The sequence below is a fragment of the Ahaetulla prasina genome, chromosome 2 (genome assembly GCF_028640845.1).
Source record: "Ahaetulla prasina isolate Xishuangbanna chromosome 2, ASM2864084v1, whole genome shotgun sequence".
Lineage (NCBI taxonomy): Eukaryota > Metazoa > Chordata > Lepidosauria > Squamata > Colubridae > Ahaetulla > Ahaetulla prasina.
In genome coordinates this window covers 192,284,833-192,294,118 of record NC_080540.1, presented here as the reverse complement: position 1 = coordinate 192,294,118, position 9,286 = coordinate 192,284,833, and the positions used below count along the sequence as shown (strand labels likewise).

At 47.4% G+C, this 9,286-nt stretch overlaps 1 pseudogene; it reads left to right on the top strand.

Annotated features, from left to right (window-relative positions):
- The first annotated feature begins 4,415 nt into the window (after window positions 1-4,415).
- Window positions 4,416-6,851, top strand: LOC131190663 (E3 SUMO-protein ligase KIAA1586-like; annotated as a pseudogene).
- The last annotated feature ends 2,435 nt before the right edge of the window (window positions 6,852-9,286 follow it).

Genomic DNA, 9,286 nt, shown 5'->3' with positions numbered 1-9,286 from the left:
CTCTGAATAAGATCACAAATCAGGGGCCTTGTTAACCACGGACCGGGCATTGCAAAGCATCAGCCTAAGACCCAAGCTCTGAGGTCTTGACCATCCGGGAACGAGTGAGGACTGGGGGCCGGAGCACGTGATCGCTTTTAAACATCGAACACGTGCTCCCAAAAAGCGTCGGCCCCTGCCTCCGCCATATCTGCCCCTCCACTCACCGTACAGATGGAATAATGTTCTCCGCTCTGTACAATCCCTCGCCCTCTTGGACCAAGTGAAATAGTGTCGTGAGCCCGCGTTGGGACTGGACATACCCTCCCCGACGGGTCACTCCCCCTACCCGTCAATCCCCTCCCCCCCTTTAAAAGCCCCTTATTAAAAAACCTATTAAAAAAACCCCAGAGATTCTTCTTCGAGGCTTGCCACCTCTCTCGGTTCCAAGACCCTTCATTAAGGGAGGCCCTCGATAGTACAGAGGGCCACTCCTGCGGCGGGGAACCTCGCAGCCGTAAGAGCTCAAGCGCCGAGTAACTCATAATAGGATCAGGTAACAACGGAAAAAAAGGGTATCCCGAGCCAGCAGTTCCCTACAAGTGTAGTAAAACCGACCCCCTGTCCATATAAGATGTAAAACGGGGATCAAACTGTCCGAAGTCCGCTGATGGAATTAGCGGACCGGTACACCACTGTCAGGCGAACACCATGAGGAACGACCATGTTTAAAGTTAACTACGTCAGACAGTTGACAGTCATGTCTGCAATGCCGCTGATGACAGAAATAGCGGCCATTATCGTTAGCTTAAAATCAGCCATAAAACTAGGCCTTTAAAGCCTAGGATGGTAAAAGGCCGTCCAAAGTCGTTCACAGTCAGATGATAGTCCCGCTGATGTCCTTCGCGGTGAGGTGAACGCCGAGAGCTAAAAACCGTCCAAGCCGCCAAGCCCTGCCGATGTCAGGGCCAATGTCTAAGGCCGGTGTCCAGGTTCAAGACAGAGCCGATGTCCAGGCTCATGACCAGGTCGATGGTATTAGGACTTAAATCTAGCGGAAAAATTCCAGCCGCCGATGGTACTTGCGGCAGAACGACAATCTGGCAATCCGGCAATCCGGGAGGCCGACAGGCCGGAGACCAACAGGCGGCAGGCCCGCAAGACAACAGGCGGCAAGGCCGGCTGCCCATCTCCGGGGAGCGCCAAACCGCACCCCCCGAAAGTGAGCGCCACCGTCCCTTTCCCGCAAGCCAGCAAGCCCACAGGCCCGCAAGTCAGCAGTCCGGCCAGCCAGCAGATCGAAAAGCCAGCTGGCCGCCAAATCTTCAGGGGGCGCCATTCCGCACCCCCCAAGATGGCTACCGCCGTCCGCTGCCCAGTCATACCTCCCGAATCGTCCACGCGAAAACCGACAGGCGGCAGGCCGCAGGCCAGCGGGGCGGCAAGGCTGGCCGTCCACCACCGGGAGCGCCAAACCGCACCCAGCGGCGCGCCCGTCCATCCCCAGCGAGCCGGCAAGCCCGCAGATCGACAGACCGGCCAGCCAGCAGATTGAAAAGCCAGCTGGCCGGAGCTTCAGATCTTCAGGGGCGCCATTCCGCACCCCAAGATGGCCGCCGCCGTCTTGGCAATGGGAAGTGGGAGAAATTCTGCTATCCATCCTAACCTTACTGTCGTTTGCAGGATTCGCTGACGGTCCTGATGGGCTCGAGGACCAGCAGCCTCTGGGACTTGGACTCCCTTCTGGAGGAGGAATCTGAGGATAGCTGGGACCAGGATGCAGAGGCTTCAGAGCCCAGCCCTTCTTCCAGTCCATGGGTAAGAAAGACAAAGTGTTTTTGGTTGGGGAGGGATAGAGTCCTTCTAGGTCCCAATAGGCCTTCTCTTTTAGTACTTCTGAGTTTCTTTTCTCTGATGGCTAAAGGGGAATCATTTCTTTCTTTCACAGGATTCTCCAGAGGAAGACACTCTGGAGGATGTCAGTAGCCTGGAAGAAGACATCCTGGACTCCCTGGAGCGCCTTCTCCAATGAGAAGAGGTATCTATTTTACCCTCTTCACAGATCAATGTCTTGCCTTGCGAAGCTCAATGAAGCAATGAGCTATGCTGTGCAGGGCCATTTAGTTCAGACAGGTCATAGTCGAGGGTGCTGACACGACATGGTCCACTGGAGAAGGAAATGGCTACCCTCTCCAGTATCCTTAGTAAGAAAACCCCAGGAAAAGTATCAAAAGACTAAAAAGTACGATGCCAGAAGATGAGCCCCTCAGATAGGAAGGTGTCCAATATCCTACGTGGGAAGAGCGGAGGGCAATTACAAGTAGCTCCAGAAAGACCAAAGTGGTACTAATAATAGTCTTTGATTCCTTCCCCAGATGCTTCCTCAGATTCCACTCCAGAGGTCAGCCCCAGGCACCGCGGGAGGTAAGTTGGTCAATGGCTCTGAGCAGCCTGCTGGAGTGATTTGATTGAAAGAACAGCTGCAGCAGGACAGCCCTGAGAGTTCAGGTGGGGAAAGCACTCAGCTCCCAGCTGGTTAGTGATGAGGAGGAGCAACTGCCTTCTGCACCTGAACCAAGAACACTTAGGGCAGAGAAAAGGCAGGAGCAGCAAAGATCAGCTCAATTACTTGCGAGAAGCCAGCCTTGCCATTCTTGATGAGCTGCACCAGAAGCTGGCTACTTTGCACAGCAGACTGACAGAGGCGATGCTGGGAACGGGTTCAGGAGCAGGGGCTTGGACTAGAAGACCTAGTCCCCGTGCTTGCCTGACTGGCCTGGCTAACCACCCACCTTCCTCCCCCAGCCTCCAGCTTGCCTCGCCTCACCTTGCCTGGACGCCTCGCCGACTGCTGCTCGCTGAAAAAGGTAAGGATCGCCGGTGGCGGCCTAGCGTGCCGCCCCCACCCCAATCCCCAGGCTCGCGTAGTTCGCACAGCCGCCCGGGATCATTTGCGGGCCATGTGCTACCCCCCCACCCCGATCCCTGAGTCCCCGTGCCTGCCTGCCCGGCCTGGCTAACCACCCACGTTTCCCCTGTGCCTCCAGCTTGCTTACCTTCGCTCTTCGGACCGAATCCCGAGCCGCTGGTTGCAACATCTGCCTTCCTTCACTTGCGGCAAGCCCTACAATCGATTGCATCCGCTAGCAACTGAATCTGCCTGCCTGCAATTGATCTCATCAGTGAGCAACTGAATCTGCCTGCCCTGTCCCTTCAACTGGGTAAGTTTCTTTATTTTTGGGGGGAACTTTAAAAAATATAGTTAATTGTGTTTTTTTCCCCCCATTTGTAGTTTAGGAAGTTTTAAATTTAGCTGCTTTTATCTAAAAATAAAATGATAAAATAAATATTTGTGCAGCTTTCTGAGATTTGGTGTGTTTCACTCTAATTACACAAACACGCACAATCTCACAAAGCTGTATATGGCATTTTGTGTGTGTAAAGTGTAAACGTTATTTTTGGGGCTTTTTTTGGCTGTATGCTGTTCCTGCTTGCTGCAGGGGCCATTTTGGGTCACGCACAGATGCTTTTAAGTTGTGGGTGAGTCTGTGGTGTTGTGTTGTGTTGTGTTTGCGTAAAATATAAAAGTTGTTTTTTGGGCTTTTTTTTGGATTTTGTGTGCTTTTACATTGTGTGTCATCAGCTAACAAAGCTCCTTTTTTTCTTTTTTGCAGTAGCTGCTGCCTTTAACAGGAAGGATGAAAAGGCAACAGACTTTGACGGGTTTCTTGGCCAAGAAACCAAAACTTGAACAACCACCAGCAGAAGTGGAACAAGAACCATCCCCAGCGCCACAAGTGCCACCACTTGAAACTGGACAAAACAGCAAAGCAAGTATAGAGTCACCCACCGCACCTGAAATCGGAAACATTCTTCAGGACTGCTGGACCTTGCAACAGTACAGCTTCTTCCAATATGACGGTGTCGTGTCCCACTCCTCCGCTGACGGCCGGATCAGGGAAATCCAAATCAGGCGTGCCTCTGCAGCTCTGCCAAAGTCCTAGCAAAGTTCTCAAGGCAGGCAGGAGACCAGGAAGTGACTTCAGCAATATAAGGTAGACTTTGCCTGACTCAGAGAATGTCAGAAAGCAGATCCTTTATATAGGCCATGGGTTGTGGCTCCATGACTCAGCACTTATCCAGGCCTGCCCCTCCCTTCCTTCTGTTGACGCCGCCTATCAATTCTCCTGAAGCGAGGGTCACTCCAGTCTCCAGTTGTTGGTAATTGACCTTCCTCAGGCTCACATGCTGTGGGGGAGGGGGAGGGGTCTAGTTGATCCGTTTGCCTGGGCATGGAGCCAGGGCTGGGGGCTGGAAGCACTTCTTCTTCCTTGGCCTGTCTGGGCATGGTGCCAGGGCTGGGGCCTGGAGGCATGCTAGGACATTCCTCAGCATTCGGAAGGAGATAAGACGGGCCCGGCTGCGGGGAAAGCGGACGAGACACAACAGACGGGTTGGAAGTTTCAAACAAGAAGCTAGGTTGTAAATCTGTGCGAAATATGGCTTCGCAATGGAGAGCGATATTCATGTAAGCAAAGAGTGGAAGCTTTTCAAGATTCAGCCAGCTGGGAAAACAAGGAAGTGCACCAGGCGTCTCTATGCAAGAAAATGAGAGAACATTTTGTATCGAAATCTCACACCGTTTGTAGAGACAACGTCAAACAAGCTGAGCAAAAGCAAAGGACAAGATTTCTGAAATGCAATTTGCCACCACTTCTAAAATGTTCAAAACTGTTTACAGCCTGGCAAAAGCATGCAGACCAATCCAAGCATCGAGAAACTGAGAGAATTACAAACTGAAAATGGACTAGATCTGGAAATAGGGTTGCATTCAAGACCAACCGTTGTCAAAATAGTTGAGTGCATTACAAAGGAAATTAAAACCCAAATGTTTTCCAACATCATTGCTCAGCATCTGAAAATATGTCTGATCATTGATGAAGCCTCAACAGTATCCTGCAAACCAGTTTTGATCGTTTTCTTAAAAGTTGAGGACTCAGAGGACCCACCAACAATTTTTGCCGAGTTGGTTGAATTGAAGAAACAAGATGCAGAGACAATATGTTCTGCAGTTTTTGAAAGTTTACATAAGGTTGGATTTACCCGGGACTACCTTCAAAAAAATGTAATAGCGTTCTGCCCTGATGATGCCAGCGTTATGCTTGGGAGAAAATCTGGAGTGAGCACCAGAATAGCCAAAGAGTTTCCAAACATCATCATATGGCACTGCTTGAACCATCGCCTCCAACTTGTTTTAGATGACGCCATGAAGGAAATAAAGCAAGTAACTCATTTTAAATTTTTTATTGATAAGATATGCTCCATTTTCCAGCAATCGAATAAAAACCGGATTGAACTAGACAAAATATCTGAAGAACTTGACATTAACATCATAAGGATTGGTTGGGTTTTTGGGCCAAGATGGGCTGCCTGTACTTTAAGGGCAACCATAGCTGTGTGGCGTGCTTTCCTGTGCTACATCAATATTTTCATGCGAATGCAAAATACTCGGGTATGGCTGCCTGTCTGGAAAATAAACATTTCTTAAATGATTTGGCGTTGATGATAGACATTTTGGAAGAAATTTCACTTCTTTCAACTGCACTGCAAGCATGCAAGTGGTGAGAAGATCAATAAAGGCATTAGAACGACTAACAAAGGGAAAGGGCACATATGAAAGAAAAGTTGAGGGACTAATTACCTCAGAAACTTTCAAGAATATAAAGTTCATAGAAAACGATCGAGAAAGACTTTTACAAAGTATCATCAAAAATTTGCCTAAACGACTGATGGACTGTGAGCATTTAAAAACTGGGAACCAACGGCAAGACACCACAAACGTACTACAGTTTCTACAGTTTTTGGGTGCCAGAGTACTGAGATGTTGAGGAAATAGTCGTGCCATGGGCAGCAGGTGAAGAACAACTGCGCACATTCAGTGACATTTTCAACTACAAAATGGACATCAATGACTACAGAGATTTTGTGGAGAATGTCTTGAAAGATTCGAAGAGGTGTGCAATTCCTGACAGTATCAAAAAAGCAAAAGATATTGTCAGAACAATTGCAGTGAGTTCTGCAGAAGCAGAAAGGGGTTTTTCTAAAATGAACCTGATATGTTCAGAGAGCAGAAGTCGCCTAGCCATTTCCAATCTAACCAGCCTCATGACCATCAGCGTTACTGGACTACCTCTTCCAAAATGGGACCCTATTTCTGCAGTGAAAAAATGGTTCAGAGAACACCATCGCTCAGCCAATGATCCGCGCATCAGGTGTAAGAAAAGTGGAAGCGAGGAGAGTGCCACTGAAATAGCTATTTGGAAACATCTCATAGCTAAAGACGACTAACAGTTTTATGTAAGTATTTAAGTACCTCTTTTACTTTTTTACTGTTTTGTGTACTTCTGTTATTCTTATTTACGTATTAAATGGCTAAATTTGTCTATCATGGTATATCTCCTTGCAGGTCGTTATTATCCTTGGTGCAAGAAGCGTCGTTGAAGACAACACTTTTATTGCTCTTCTGTAAGTATTTGTGTACCTCTTACAGTTTTGTGTACCTCGCTTATTATTTAAGTATTGATTGCATGAAATAATTGGTATATCTTATTTTTGTAGCTCCAAAGAAGTGATGTCGACTTGGCCACGCCCACCAGTCACATGGCCACCAACCCAGGCCCACCTGGTCACCAAACCACGCCCACCAATTAAGCCACGCCACAGAACCGGCAGCGAAAATTTTGAGATTTCACCCCTGCTCCAGGTGCTTGCAGAGAGAGTCTATCCGGAATCACAGTGTGGCTTTCGAGCCAACAGGTCCACTACTGACATGCTATTTTCCCTTAGACAATTGTAGGAGAAATGCAGGGAACAAAGACAGCCACTTTTCGTAGCCTTCTTAGATCTTATGAAGGTTTTCAACTTGGTTAGCAGGGACGGCCTTTATAAAATTCTCCCCAAGATTGGATGTCCAGCTCAGCTCCTCAACATCATCAGGTGCTTTTATGAGGAAATGAAGAGCACTGTAGTTTTTGATGGCTTAACATTAGATTCCTTTGACTTTCGAAGTGGAGTGAAGCAGGGCTGTGTCCTTGCACCAACTTTATTCGGGATCTTTATTCAGGATGCTTTTGGAACTGCAACAGAGGGTATCTACCTCCGGACCAGATCAGACGGAAAACTCTTTAATCTCTCTAGATTGAGAGCAAAGTCTAAAGTCCAGCTGAAAGCTTACGGGATTTCCTCTTTGCTGATGATGCTGCCATCACTTCTTCCTCTGCTGAAGACCTTCAACAACTTATGGACAGTTTTAGCAAAGCCTGCCAAGACTTTGGACTAACAATCAGCCTGAAAAATACACAAGTCATGGGTCAGGATGTGGATTCACCTCCCCATATTACAATCTCGGCACAAGAAGTGGAGGTCGTCCATGACTTTGTGTACCTTGGCTCAACTATCTCTGACACTCTCTCTTTAGATACTGAGCTGAATAAAGGTATTGGTAAAGCGGCCACCACAGACTTACAAAGAGAGTATGGCTTAATAAGAAGCTGACGGAACATACAAAGATCCAGGTCTATAGAGCCTGCGTGCTAAGCACACTTGTACTGCAGTGAGACTTGGACCCTTTACGCACGGCAGGAGAGAAAGTTCAACACCTTTCATATGTGCTGTCTCCAACATATTTTTGGCATCATCTGGCAGGACAAAGTTCCAAATAGCGCAGTCTTGGAATGTGCTGGAATTTCTAGCATGTATACACTATTGAAACAGCGGGATCTACGCTGGCTTGGGCATGTTGTGAGAATGGCTGATGGTCGGATTCCGAAAGATCTCCTGTATGGAGAATTAGTGCAGGAAAAAGGCCTCAGAGGGAGACCACAGCTGCGATATAAGGATATCTGCAAGAGGGACCTAAAGGCCCTGGGAATGGACATTAACAACTGAAAAACCTTGACCTTTTATCTCTTCTGAAGTTCAGTTATTTCTAAATTATCTTTTTGTTTTGCCTTTTCAAGTACAGTGATAATTTTGATCTGTATTACACAAAATTCTTCAGATTCTATAAGCTTTTGGCTTTGCTAGAATGTAGATGGGAGTTGTCTATGACTTCCAACGTACCAATAGATAAACAGTATCAATTAATAAAAATGCAATATGAAACTGTAGGAAGAGGAAAACCATGAAAAGATTCAACATTAAAATTAAGAATTTGCTAAAAATGACTAATATGCAACCGAGTGAGGGTGGAATCTTCAATTTATGAATTGAAAATGGAACTGACTTCCAATAAAGCAATATACATTATATATGTGTACGGATGGATGGATGGATGTATGCATGCAGGGTTGAAATGCTACCAATTTACTCTGGTTCAGGCGAACCCGTAGCGATAAAAACTACCGGTTCGAGCGTACCTGTCATTAAAAAAATCTATCTTCTAGCAAAGCTAAATTGTGCAGCACAACTGATCCCCCTTCACTGTTCTACTTACCTTCCCAAACCTCCTTTTGGTGTGTATTGCTCATGCGCATGCACAGCATGCACTTGGCACACAGCGTGCATGTGCGGCCAGCAAACCGGTAACAAACCGGTTCAGATTTCACCACTGGATGGATGGATGGATGGATGAAGGAGGGGTGTGTGTATACACAAATACATACACACATGCTGTTTCCCTGAAAATAAGACCTATCCCAAAAATAAGTCCTAGCATGTTTTTACACATGTACCTGATATAAGCCCTACCCCCAAAGTAAACCATACTTAAGAGCCTGCACAGCCAGCTGCCCGCCTATTCCATCTGGCTCTTTGCGATGCCGCAACAACAAGGAGAGACAGGGATGGTGGAACAGCCTCACACGCTCTGCACTGAATTACCTCAGGGCCCCTGAAGCCAGGCTATCCCTGCCCCAACACCTGCCTTGCAGCAGCAGCACCAACAACCATGTGCATCAGGAGCCCACATGGCTGCCAGCCCATTTCTTCTACTTGCTCACAGCCTCAATGGAGCATCTATCCCTTCATCTAAATGATTGATGAAGATATTGAAGAGTACTGGGCCTAAGACAGAACCTTGGGGTATCCCACTGCAAACTTACCTCCAAGTAGATATAGTTCCATTGCCAACTGCACATTGAGTGCAGTTGGCAACTGCCAGCAGCCAGTCAGTTATGAATCCATCTGGTGGTGATGCTGTCTAAGCTACATGTTCTATCTTATCAAGTAGTAGGTTGTGGTCTACTTTATCAAATGCCTTAGGTAAAGGTAAAAGTTCCCCTCATACATATGTGCTGGTCGTTCCCTC